This window comes from Ovis canadensis, chromosome 8, assembly GCF_042477335.2.
Source record: "Ovis canadensis isolate MfBH-ARS-UI-01 breed Bighorn chromosome 8, ARS-UI_OviCan_v2, whole genome shotgun sequence".
Classification (NCBI taxonomy): domain Eukaryota; kingdom Metazoa; phylum Chordata; class Mammalia; order Artiodactyla; family Bovidae; genus Ovis; species Ovis canadensis.
Window position 1 is genome coordinate 81305514 of NC_091252.1, and position 14360 is coordinate 81319873.

A 14360-nucleotide genomic window follows, 5' to 3' on the forward strand; every position below is an offset into this window, starting at 1 on the left:
TTATGTTCATATGTCTTAAAATCCCTTCTTGATGATTAGTTCCTAAAAATTAACTTTTATAAAATAAACCAAATCCATCCAACCATCCAGGTAACTCTAGTGAAACCAACGTAAAGACAGATATTTAGGAACCCCTGGAGCAAATGATTTCCAACTTAAAAACTAATAGATTCTTTGATGGTTAAAAAACAAGCTCGTGTAAACCAAATCCTTATTTTCCATAGCTATAATGTTATAAACTGGGGTACGAATCCTGGAAATCTTTTCATACTTCAAAAATGACAAAATCACCTTCACAAGAATTAACTAAAAATAGATCACAGGTCTATTGTGTTAGCCAAAAAGTTTGTTTGGGTCTTTCAATAACATCTTATGGAAAAACCAGAACAAACCTTTTGGTCAATCCTATAAATATAAAATGTAAAAATATAAAACTCTTAAAAGATATTATGAAAGAAAACCTAGAAAACTTTGGGTATGGTGATGAATGGGGTACTTTTAGATAGTGTACCAAAAGCATAATATGTGAAAAAAAAACTGATAAGCTGGACTGTTAATATTTTATTAAATTTCAATAAAACAATAAATTATTTATTAAATTTATTAGATTTAATTCTTTAAAATTGAAATAATCTGCTCTACAAAGACAATCTCATGAGAATTAGAAGATGAGATACAGAGTACTAGAGAATAATGCAAAAGAATCATATGATAAAGGACTATAACTGCAATCATTAGTTAAGGGATACATAAGGCTTCCCTGCTGGCTCAGATGGTAAAGAATCTGCCTGCAGTGTGGGAGACCCACATTCAATCACTGGTCTGGGAAGATCCTGTAGATAACAGAATGGCTACCCCCTCCAGTTTTCTTGCCTGGAGAATTCCATGGACAGAGCTATGGTGCATGAGATCACAGAGAGTTGGACATGACTGAAAGACTAATATTTTCATACAAGATAAAAAGATATAAGATGCGGCTTCTAAAATATAAAACCTGGTGGAGGTAGAGAGCAGAAATATAGAGCCTTAGAATGTTATCAAGCTTAAGTTCTTATAAGTTGTTATATGTAAGCCTAATGGTAACCACAAAGAAGAAAGCAGATGTACAAAAGTTAAAGAGAAAGGGATTAAAAAATACAAATAAGCAAAGTTAGCAAATTACAAAGGAGAGAAAGAGAAGAAAGAAACAGAGAGGAATTATGAAACAACTAGAAAATAATTAACAACATAGCTGTAAATAAATACGTATCAATAATTACTTTAAATGTAAATGTAATATATTCCTCAAACGAAAGACATAGAGTGGCTTAGTGGGTAAAAAATAAGACTCATCTTTACACTTCTACCAGAGACTCACTTCAGAAATGCACAGACTGAAAATGAAAGGATGGAAAAAGCTGTTCTATTCAAATGGAAACCAAAAGAAAGATGGGGTAGCTATACTCATATCAGACAAAATAGATTTTAAAACAAAGACTATAATAAGAGACAAAAAAGGGCATTCTATAATCATAAAGGGGTCAATCCAACATCAGGGATCTAACATTTGTAAATTTTTATACACCCAACATAGGGGCACCTAAATATAGAAAGCATGTATTAACAGACTAAAGTGAGAAATAGAAATATAATAATTTATATCAATGGATTGGTTGTCTAGACAGAATATCATTAAGGAAACATCAGATCATATGAACTTAACAAATGTACACAGAACATTCCATCCAAAAGCAACAGAATACATTCTTCCAAAGTTCACAACAAAGGGCCATTTATGAAGAGCTCACAGCTAACATCATATTCAGTGAGGAAAATATGAAAACTTTCCCTTCAATAACTGGTGCAAGGCAATAATGCTTACTCTTACCACTTCTATTCAATTTAGTACTGAAAGTCCTAGCCAAGGCAATGAGTTAAGAAAAGAGAAATAAAAAGCATCCAAATTGGAAAAGGAGAAGTAAATTTTTCTCTATTTGCAGGTAACATAATTATATATGTAGAAAACTCTCAAGACTCAAGTAACAAAACCTGTTAGAATTAATAAATGAATTTACAGTAAAGTTGAAGGGTACAAAGTCAACATACAAAAATCAGTCATGTTTCTATACATAGACAACACAAAATACAGAAACTGGCTGAAAAGGAAATTAAGGAAACAATTCACAGTAGCAACAAAAAGAATAAAATATTAGATATAACTTGACATAATACACAAAAGACTTATACACTGAAAATTATAAAACATTGGTAAAAGAAATCAAGAGACACAGATGAGTGGAAAGACATCTTTTGTTTGTGGATTGGAAGAATTCGTAAAATATCCATATTACCCAAAGATTCAATGGAAGATTGCATAGATTCAGTGCATAGGTTCAATGTAAGCCCTATCAAAGTCCCAATGACATTCTTTGCAGAAGTAGTATAACAATTCTACTATTCATATGGAACCCCAAAAGAATCTTGAGAAAGGAAAACAAAGTTGGAGGTATCATACGTCCTGATTTCAAATTATATTACAAAGCTATATCAAAACAGTATACTTGCAAAAAAAGACATATAGGCCATTGTAACAGAATAGAGAGCCCAGAAATAAACCCACACAACTGCAGTCAACTGATCTTTGACAAGAATGCTAACTATCCATAATAAGGAAAAGTTAATCTCTTCTCAATTTTGGGAAACCTGGATATCCCCATGGAGAAGAATGAAATTTGACCCTTCTCTTCCATCATCTACAAAAATCAGCTCAAAGCAGATTAAAGGAATAAACATAATTCCTGAAACTGTAAAACTACTAGACTAAAACATAGGGGAAAAGCTTCTTGACATTAATCTGGGCAATAATTTATTGGATATGATGCCAAAATCACAGGAGCAAAAGCAAAAACAGACAATGAGTTTTGTCTATTTTTTCAATGAGATTGCAAAGAAAAGCAACCTACAGAATGGGATAAAATATTTGCAAACCATATAATTGGTAAGTGGTTTAATATGAAATATATAAATAATTCAGCCAGTCAAACAGCAAAAACAAACAGTAAAAACAAAAGAAACTTGATAAATGACAAGGTGAAAAAAAATGGACTAAGGGCCTGAATACACACTTGTCCAAAGAGTACATTCAAATGGTCAGCAGGTATATAAATGTAAGGGTGCACAACATCCCTGATCATCAGAGAAGTGGAAATCAAACCTACAATGAGCTATTACCTTAAACTTGTTAGAACAGCTATTACAAAAGGGCAAAAGAGATGTTGACAAGGATATAGGGAAAAATGAATTCTGGTACACTGTTGATGGGAATGTAAATTAGTACAACCATTATGGAAAACGGTATAGATTTTCCTCAAAAAATAAAAAATAGAGCTGCCATATGATTTAGCAATCTCATATGTAGGTATGTAACCAAAGGAAATAAAATCAATATCTTGAAGAAATATGTACCCCTGTGTTCACTGAAGCACTATGCACAATATTCAATATATAGAAAGAACCTAGGAGAAGGCAATGGCACCCAACTTCAGTACTCTTTGCCTGGCAAATCCCATGGGCGGAGGAGCCTGGTAGACTGCAGTCCATGGGGTCGCTAGGAGTTGGGCATGACTGAGTGACTTCACTTTCACTTTTCACTTTCATGCATTGGAGAAGGAAATGGCAATGCACTCCAGTGTTCTTGCCTGGAGAATCCCAGGGACAGGGGAGCCTGGTGGGCTGCTGTCTATGAGGTCGCACAGAGTTGGACACGACTGAAGTGACTTAGCAGCAGCAGCAGAAACAACCTAAAGTGTTCATCAATGGATTAATGGATAAAGATGATGTGACTACATATATGTTATTGTCATCCAGTCACTAAGTCATGTTTGACACTATGCGACTCCATGGACTGAAGCCTGCCAGGCTTCTCTGTTTTTCACTATCTCCTAGAGTTTGCTCAAACTCCTGTCCTTTGAGTTGGTGATGCTATCTAACCATCCTCTGCTTTCCCCTTTTCCTTTTGCTGTCAATCTTTTCCAGCATCAAGATCTTTTCCAATGAGCCAGCTCTTCACATCGGGTGGCCAAAATATTGGAGCTTCAACTTCAGCATCAATACTTCCAATGAATGTTAAGACTTGATTTTGTTTAGGATTGACTTGTTTGATCTCCTGGCTGTCCAAGGGACTCTCAAGAATCTTTGCCAGCACCACAATTTGAAAGCATCAATGGACAAACCTGGAGGACAAGTGAAATAAGCCAGACACAGAAAAACAAATTACGACATGATGTAATTTATATATGGATTCTAAAGCATTTGAACTCATAAAAGCAGAAGATAAAAAGGTGTTTTCCAGGGACTCAGGGATGGGAGAAATGGGGAGATGTTGTTCAAAGAGTATACACATTCAGTTATGCAGGATGAATCACTTCTGGAGATTTAATGAACAGTGTGTGACTATGGTGGTTTAGTCACTAAGTCATGTCTGACTCTTGGGACCTCATGGACTATAGCCCACCAGGTGCCTCTGTTCATGGGATTTTCCATGAAGAATACTGGAGTGGGTTGCTGTTTCCTTCTCCAGGGAATCTTCTCAACCCAGGGATTGAATCTAGCTCTCCTGCACCACAGGCAGACTCTTTGCTGATTGAGCTACAACAGTTCTCTGTCACTATGCTTAATGATATTGTATGGTATACCTGCAATTTGCCAGGAGAGTTGATCCTGTGTGTTCTCACTACAAAAACTGTGATAGCAATGTGTGGTTATGGATATGCTGATTAACTTGATTGTAGTAATCGTGTCACAGTGTACATATATATTAAACCATCAAGTTGTACGCTTTAAATATACACAAGTTGTATTTGTCAATACTTCAATGAAGCTGAAAAAATGGTACCTGAGAAATTTCAACAGTTTGGACTGCCCTCATCATAAAATGATTCATTTGCAATCAAATAGGTATTATATATCTCATTGTATTTTGATCCTTTGAAACGCAATTATCCATGTAGAAGAAATTCTTAGCCAAATGATATTACAATAGCTAGAATGCTTTGCCTGTACCAAATATTTTGAACAAATGTGGGTTTTCTATATTTTGATAAGAGGTGGGAGGAATTTCACCTATTCTACCAGAAACCAATAAAGGAATCCTGTTGCTTTAATGACTATTTCTCCTATGCAGAATATTTGTTCAATTTTATTCCAGTTAAATGTAGTATATGAAAATCAATTTGAAATGCATAAATTTGTGTCATTAAGGAGGGTAATTCGTAGTGGATATACTGGCAGAAATGGAATATTTAATCAAACACTAAAAAAAATCCAAATTATCAGTGATTATTACCCTGATTACAAAAAAAGCATCTTCTTATGTAAAATAGAATATTTATGATTGTGTATTTTCAGTCATCTGGAATACAGGTATGTATTTGGAAAACTCTTCAGATTTATTAAAGTTCCTCTGCCCTAAATTAGAAGCAGTTTTAGTTAAGTTTTTCAGCATCCTCATCCACTTTACAGTGCAAGCTTAAAAGAGGTATGCTATTTCTATAGTATACCTGTAGAAATAGAAAATTCTGGCTGTATAGTCATTAGAAAATTCAAAATAGTGAAATGAATGATGGAAAAATGTGTTTGTATATATAAATAAACTTAGGTTCCTTGTATCATATGCTTTGTTTTTTAATTAGAGATAAATATGATTATGTGGAAGTCACAAAAAATGTTTCATTCATCTTGTCATATGGGTCTCTGCTATTTCAGGGAAGTTTTTTTTTTTTTTTTAACCTGGTATGTTAAACTCATTTGTGGCAAGCATCAAAATATCAGTTTAGGCAGATTTCCTAACTTAGTCTAAATTTCTCTTTATAATTTAATATCTTTTCATTTCTTGGGGAAATATTAGAGTTTTTCTACATAGGACCAAAATTTAGGAAAATGATCATCACCCACCTTTTGAAGGACAATGCTATGACTTGGTAGAGAAACTGCCTGAAAATTATAGGAAGCTCTACTAGTTTGAATGAAGTTTCAAATAGTGCACAGACAAGGTAGAAACACAGGCTCAGTTCTGTACAGAGCTGACTTCTCTGTTATGTTATTACTATATAATATGAAGGAAAATTTATGAAGTCCATGAGGCAGATGTACCCTAGGCAGACATAATAGAAGCACTAGCAATATGAATATAGTTAAAGGAGAGCTTTCCTGGCTCATGTGGTAAAAAATCTGCCTGTAATACAGAAGACCTGGGTTCATTCCCTGGGTTGGAAAGATCCCCTGGAGAAGGGAATGGCAACCCACTCCAGTATTCTTGCCTAGAGAATCCCATGGACAGAGGAGCCTGATGGGCAAAGAATCGTACATGATAGAGTGATTAACACTAAAGGATATAAAAACCAACTCCCCACGCCTCTATCGAAAAATATCCCCCTCACAGCTGCTTTGGTACTTGATAGTATATAAGTGAAAGAAAGTGGAGTCACTCAGCTGTGTCTGACTCTTTGCAACCCCATGGACCATAGCGTACCAAGCTTCCCCATCCATGGGATTTTCCAGGCAAGAGTACTGGAGTGGGTTGCTATTTCCTTCTCCAGGGGATCTTCCTGACCCAGGGATCAAAACCAGGTCTCCTCCATTGCAGGCAGATGCTTTACCCTCTGAGCCACCAGATATTTGTTTTTTGGATAAAGATATGACATGCAGCAACTTTTTTTTTTTTTTACTTTATATATGATACATTCTGTTCAGTAAATATTTTGCAGAATTAGATGCCAAGTGCTTTACAAGTTGTAGGAATATACAGTTGAATGAGATAGAATCCTTGTCAATTTTTGTCACTGCCTATTACGAAAAGATAGCTGAGTTAAAATTAGTATAATGAACTTTTGTGTGTGCTATGGTAGAGTGCTGATTATTGTGAGGGCATAAATGTACAAATGAAAAACTACTGGGATAGTTAGAATTTTCTGAGGATAATTGAGTGTTGAAGTATTAATAGGTAAGTACCAGGTACTCAAGTGGGTCTTAGGAAGCATCACTATGAACAAAGCTAGTGGAGGTGATGGAATTCCAGTGGAGCTATTTCAAATCCTGAAAGATGATGCTGTGAAAGTGCTGCACTCAATATGCCAGCAAATTTGGAAAACTCAACAGTGGCCACGGGACTGGAAAAGGTCAGTTTTCATTCCAATCCCAAAGAAAGGCAATGCCAAACAATGCTCAAACTACTGCACAATTGCACTCATCTCACATGCTAGTAAAATAATGCTCAAAATTCTCCAAGCCAGGCTTCAGCAATATAAGAACTGTGAATTCCCTGATGTTCAAGCTGGTTTTAGAAAAGGCAGAAGAACTAGAGATCAAATTGCCAACATCCACTGGATCATGGAAAAAGCAAGAGAGTTCCAGAAAAACATGTATTTCTGCTATATTGACTAGGCCAAAACCTTTGACTGTGTGGATCACAATAAACTGTGGAAAATTCTGAAAGAGATGGGAATACCAGACCACCTGACCTGCCTCTTGAGAAACCTGTATGCAGGTCAGGAAGCGACAGTTAGAACTGGACATGGAACAACAGACTGGTTCCAAATAGGAAAAGGAGTACACCAAGGCTGTATATTGTCACCCTGCTTATTTAACTTCTATGCAGAGTACGTCATGAGAAACGCTGGGCTGGAAGAAGCAAAAGCTGGAATCAAGATTGCCAGGAGAAATATCAATAACCTCAGATATGCAGATGACACCACCCTATGGCAGAAAGTGGAGAAGAACTAAAGAGCCTCTTGATGAAGGTGAAAGAGGAGAGTGAAAAAGTTGGCTTAAAGCTCAAAATTCAGAAAACTAAGATCATAGCGTCTGGTCCCATCACTTCTTGGGAAATAGATGGGGAAACAGTGGAAACAGTGGCTGACTTTATTTTTCTGGGCTCCAAAATTACTGCAGATGGTGACTGCAGCCATGAAATTAAAAGACACTTGCTCCTTGGAAGGAAAGTTATGACCAACCTAGACAGCATATTAAAAAGCAGAGACATTACTTTGCCAACAAAGTTCCACCTAGTCAAGGCTATGGTTTTTCCAGTGGTCATGTATGGATGTGAGAGTTGGACTATAGAGAAAGCTGAGTGCAGAAGAATTGATGCTTTTGAACTGTGGTGTTGGAGAAGACTCTTGAGAGTCCCTTGGACTGCAAGGAGATCCAACCAGTGCATCCTAAAGGAGATCAGTCCTGGGTGTTCATTGGTAGGGCTGATTTTGAAGCTAAAACTCCAATACTTCTGCCACCTGATGTGAAGAGCTGACTCATTTGAAAAGCTCCTGATTCTGGGAAAGATTGAGAGCAGGAGGAGAAGGGGATGATAGAGGATGAGATGGTTGGATGGCATCACCGACTCAATAGACATGGGTTTGGGTGAACTCCGGGAATTGGTGATGGACAGGGAGGCCTGGCGTGCTGCGGGTCATGGGGTCGTAAAGAGTCAGAGATGACTGAATGACTGAACTGAACCAAACCACGTAGACAAAGAGATAAGATATCCTCAGTAAAAAGAGCCTCCTGAATATGAAAGCCTAGAGGTATAATACAGACTGGATTATTTGAAGGAATTGCAGGATGTTGGACATAGGTGGCTGTTTTGGTCTAAATGTTTATGTTGTTGTTTTTGTGGCAAAGTCATGTCCAACCTGTTTGCGACCCCATGGACTGTGGCCCACCAGGCTCTTCTGTCCATGTGACTTCCTAAGCAAAAATACTGGAGTGGGTTACCGTTTCCTTCTCCAGCAGATATTCCTGACCCAGGGAGCAAATCCACATCTCTTGCATTGGCAGGTGGGTTCTTTACCACTGAGCCACCAGGGAAGTCCAAATGTTCATGTGTCCCCCAGATTTATATGTTGAAACCTAACCTCCAAGGTGATGGTATTAGGACACAGGGTCTTTGGGACATGATCAGTTCATAAGGGCAAAGGCTTCATGAATGGGATTATTTCTGTTATGAAGGAGACCACACTTAGATCTCTTGCTGCTCATGGCATGTAAGGATACAAGAACAAGCTTGTAAGCTAGGAGAGGGTCCTCACCTATCAGTGCTGATTCCCTGACTTCAGACTTCCAGCCTCCAGAACTTTGAGAAATAAATTCCTGTTGTTTATAAATCACCCATTCTCTTGTGTTTTATCATAGCAGCCTGAATAGACCAAGCCAATGGCAACTTATATTTACATAGCAAGTTAGAGTTTTAAAAATATATTTATCTTCACAAATTATAATAAATATGAAAATGGCATAGGGACTCTCCTAATAAAACCTAGTCAGCTAGATTAGTATTAGATTTGCTAGAAAAAGTAGAGCCTTCAGGGACTGGGAAGAAGGTGTATACAACACTTATGATAAGCAGTAACCCAGCAGAGTCTGTCATGCTCAACTGCTTTTGTGAGAGTGGCCAGCTGAATTAATGATTTGTTGGTTGGGGCTACAGAAAAGAAGAATTGTGCATGTAAGAATTAAAGATTTTAAAATTAAAAAAAAAAAAAAGAAGAATTGTTCCAGAGATGAGGTTAAAAAGCCATTAGAGAATGAGCACTGCCTAAGTCACAATTCCATCTGTATCTGTCTCTTTTAGAATACTGTAATTGGAGAATATTGTGGTTGGTTAACACACCAGTTAAGAAACAGAAAATATTATTTACTTTTCAAATCATGCCCAGATTTGTGTGTATGTGGTTTATGCCTTAAGAATACAATAGGGATAAATGCCATCCAAGCAATGAAAATAGATACACTGGAAGACTAGGGGCCCCCTTTTTTTTGAAATGTGCATGTTTAGCTTGTGATATACAACTTAACGATTCCTTAGTGGTAGCATAAAAAAATTCCAAATGAGTTTTGTTGTTGAAATACAAGCAAATTTAACTTGAGAATAGTAGCATGAAAAATAATCTGTCTTACATAACTTGTGGGAAGCAAAGCTGCTTTAACTGGCATAAGCACATGAATATTTTGTTTCTCCCTGAAATATCAAATCTCTAACCAGATAGCCATTTGCTTTTAGCTACAGTAACTAGACACTAAAGCAACTAAAAGAGCGATGGTATCACTCTCTTGGGCAGAAAGAGAGAGAGGCCTGTGTTTGTAAATCTTCTTCCAGTTATCTATCACATTTAGTCAGTTATTAAAATTAAATAAGTGTGATTTTGTAACTGGAACATATGTTGTGAAAGGAAGTTTATACATAAAAAATAGATTTCAGGATATAGGAATATGCAACTTCCTTTCTAAAGTAAATCCAGAATGAAAAGTTGTATAGTTGTCTAGAAAGATATTAATTATGTATTTAAATAAGCTGAAATATTAATATAATGAATTACCAACTCTACTGTTCTCATCATATACATGATAGACTAAATTTAATTTTTTAAAAGATTTCCTTGCAAAAATATATGATATAAAATGGTTCTTATAAGTTATTCTAAAAGACTTTATTGAAATTACCTGTTCAGCAGATAATAGTAGAAATTAAAGTCACATAGGGGTTTCTCCCAAGTTTAACCATCTATATCTCTGCCAAGACAGATGTTTAAATTATAGGGATTCTTTTGTGTCATGTATTTACTTTAAAAGTTAATCTATCTCTAGTTTTTCCATTTGTGACACTCTTGAGAACTTTATTTCATTTTTTATTGATTCTCTAGCTCCAACTGCAGGAATTAGAGGCTCATTAACTTGACAGGAACTGTTTAAAGTGAAAGAGTTAGTCGCTCAGTTATGTACAACTCTTTGTGACCCCATGGACTGTAGCCCGCCAGGCTCCTCTGTCCTTGGAATTCTCCTGGCAAGAATACTGGAGTGGGTTGTCATTCCCTTCTCCAGGCGATCTTCTGGGCTCAGGGATGGAACCTGGGTCTCCTGCATTGCAGGCAGATTCTTTACCATCTGAGCTACCAAGGAAGTCCAAGGAAATGTTTAGTTATTTTTAAAGAAAAATTGTTCTTTATTTCCAATCCCTCAAAATCAGTTATTGAAGATAATGAGACCAATGAGTAATTGTTCCTGAAAGCAATATTTAGCCTTTCATACCGATAGATTGTCATCAAGATAGAGTGTGCTTGTATGTCCTGATATCTGGGAGGAAATTATCTGGAGGTAAATATAATTTTTTAATGAAAAATCTGTGATCGTTGATAATTTAACTGTGCATTTTTAAAACATCATCGGTTGAGAAGAAAGCTATATGCAGTTAGAAGAATTCCTTATAGATTTTGGCTTATATAACAAAGGCAAGAAATCTGAAAGAGGGCGATTGCAGGTTGCGTATAGCAGCTCAAGGATAACATTTCACTTTGTTAGCATCTCCATGCTCTCAGTGGCCCTCTAGACGTGGGCACCAAAACCACACAACCAGTATCTTGAATAGGAAGGGCTGGGACATAAAAGTTTCTTCTCGCAAAGTCCATCTTTTTATATAGGAACACAAATTTTCCCCAGAGCCTCCTAGCAGACTTTCTCTTATGTCTCATTGAGTATAACTTGTCATATGGGCACCTCTATCTCCAAGAAATTTGGGAAAAATATTTAATGAAGAAAAGTGGGATAGTGGGATTTCTATGACTGCTGCTGCTGCTGCTGCATCACTTTAGTCGTGTCCGACTCTGCGACCCCATAGACGGCAGCCCACCAGGCTCCCCCATCCCTGGGATTCTCCAGGCAAGAACACTGGAGTGGGTTGCCATTTCCTTCTCCAATGCATGAAAGTGAAAAGTGAAAGTGAAGTCACTCAGTCATGTCCGACTCTTCACAACCCCATGGACTGCAGCCCACCAGGCTCCTCCATCCATGGGATTTTCCAGGCAAGAGTACTAGAGTGGGGTGCCATCGCCTTCTCTTTTCTATGACTAGTTTTTATTAATCATGAGTCATTTTCTAGGGCTAGCAAAAGACTTACCTTCCCTGAGATCAAGGATTCTTAGCCAGCTAGCTGAATATAACTAAGATTCTGTTAGGGAAGGCTTCACAAGAGATGAAATAGGATTTTTTCTGATGTTCTGGAATTATGGCTAACATCCAAAGCTAGTATTAAAAGCAAAGAGTATTACACTTGTTACAGCCTGTGTTACTGTTTAGTTGCTAAGTCGTGTCTGACTCTTTTGCAACTCTGTGGACGATAGCCCACCAGGCTCCTCTGTCCATGGAATTTTCCAGGCAAAATACTGAAGTGGGTCGCCATTTCCTTCTCCAGTCGCAGTCTATACCTACCAGCAGTTGGAGCTGAACATCATCCTTTAGAACCTGCTGAGATTTGCCAGTTCCAAGAAGAGACTCTGACACCACCTATCCTGTCATTTGTAGTCATTATAAGAGAAGTCATTGTAAGTGGGCTTTGTTTACAGAGAAAAGCTGTTCTGTCTCTCTCCTCGGCTTGAACTCCCAAGATTGTGATGACTGCAAGAAGGGAATTGGCATTTACTTTCCTAATATCCACCCACATCTGCCTGTGAATTCTCAAATCATTTGGTTGCATAGACATAAGTAACCAAGAGAACTTGTAAAATTACTTGTCACATTAGCTACTTTGCTCTCTTTGCATAGATGCTTATCATGTAAAATGGTTTTGTTGACTCATGTGCCCAAAGATTCTGAATAGTTTTGTGAGACGTAGTTCTTAGAGGTTAATGGTGATCTATTTTGGTACTACTTTGATGCTATTTCAGCTATGGTCCCAAGAATATCCAGATTATTTCTTCTCCCCTCTCCACTTAGGTTTCTGTGCAAGGTCCACATCTAAGGAAAAATAGGATAGGCATCCAAGAACAACATCATAAACAATCATGCAAGCTTCCAATAAGCCCATGGTAAAGCAGAACTGAGAAATGCATCTTAGACTTAAGTTCTGAGCTGTGACACTATTTTATTCAGCCCTACTTCTCAAATGGTTCAGGTATGCTCAGTGATGGTGGAATCAGTCAGAGTGAAGAGGACACGAGAAATGAGAGAGGTATAGTAAGCAGATAGCCTGGTCCCAGATCTTAGCCTCTAGGGTGGTAATTGTAGCTAAGTTAGAATGAAAGTATAAAAAGGTCTTTGAATCAGATATGGAATTAAACTTTAAAATGAATAACTAAATTTAAAAAATGAGTCAGACATTTCTAAGAGTTAAAATGGTTAATAAATTATATAGATATCATGATGACAGAACAGTTCCTCAGGAAGAAAATGAAGTACAAGAGGGTGGGGTTTTGTATAGCTTTTTGGAAAGCAAAACAAAACCAACTATTTCATCTTTGTAACCCAGTGAACTCTCCAATAAACCAGTCTCATGAAAATGTTATTGTGTTTGTATATCAAGTACATGGTTATGTTCATACCTGTGCTGTAGTGTGTATTTATGTAAGTAAAGAGGTATGCACAAATTATTAACTATAAACTCAAGACAGAAGATAGAAAGTGTATATTAAAGGAGAAAAAACATTTTAAACAAGTGAAGGTTAGTATTAAAAGCTCAGCATCAAGGAACATAACTATGTGGAAAAGCGGTGCAGTTAATGAAAGTGAGAATCACTCAGTCATGTCTGACTCTTTGTGATACAGTCCATGGAACTCTCCAGGCTAGAATACTGAAGTGGGTAGCCTTTCTCTTCTCCAGGGGATCTTCCCAACCCAGGAATCGAACCCAAGTCTCCTGCATTGTAGGCAGATTCTTTACCAGCTGAGCCATAAAGGAAGCCCCAAAATATTGAAGTGGGTAGCCTATCCCTTCTCAGGCAAATCTTCCTGACTCGGGAATCCAACCGGGGTCTCCTGCATTATAGCAGATTCATTACCAACTGACCTATCAGGGAAGCCCAGTTAATAGGAAATCAGTATTACACTGATATAATTCAGGAATTTTACTCATGGAGTAAGAATTATTCTTATGGAACTTATATTCTTCTGTTTATTTAATACGTGTGCATGCTAAGTTGTTTTGGTTCTGTCTGACTCTTTGCGACCCCATGGGCTGTAGCTCACCAGGCTCCTCTGTCCATGGGATTCTCCAGGCAAGAATACTAGAGTGGGTTGCCATGCCTTTCTCCAGGAGATCTTCCCGACCCAAGGATCGAACCTGGGTCTCTTACATCTGCATTGGCAGGTAGGTTCTTTACTACTAGCAACACCTGGGAAGCCCTTATTAATACTTGCTGGGAATCAATTAAATATATTACTTTGAGTTTTCTAGAAGTCAGTGCAAAGCAGAAGCATATTTTAATATGTAATTCAAGGCAATATAATGTAGAAGTTAATTAGTTGCTCAAAATATAGTCATCACTTATACTAAGACCAGAAAGAGATGTCACCTGAATGTCTCAAAAGAACACTATGTACTCCAAAACCAATATCCTTAA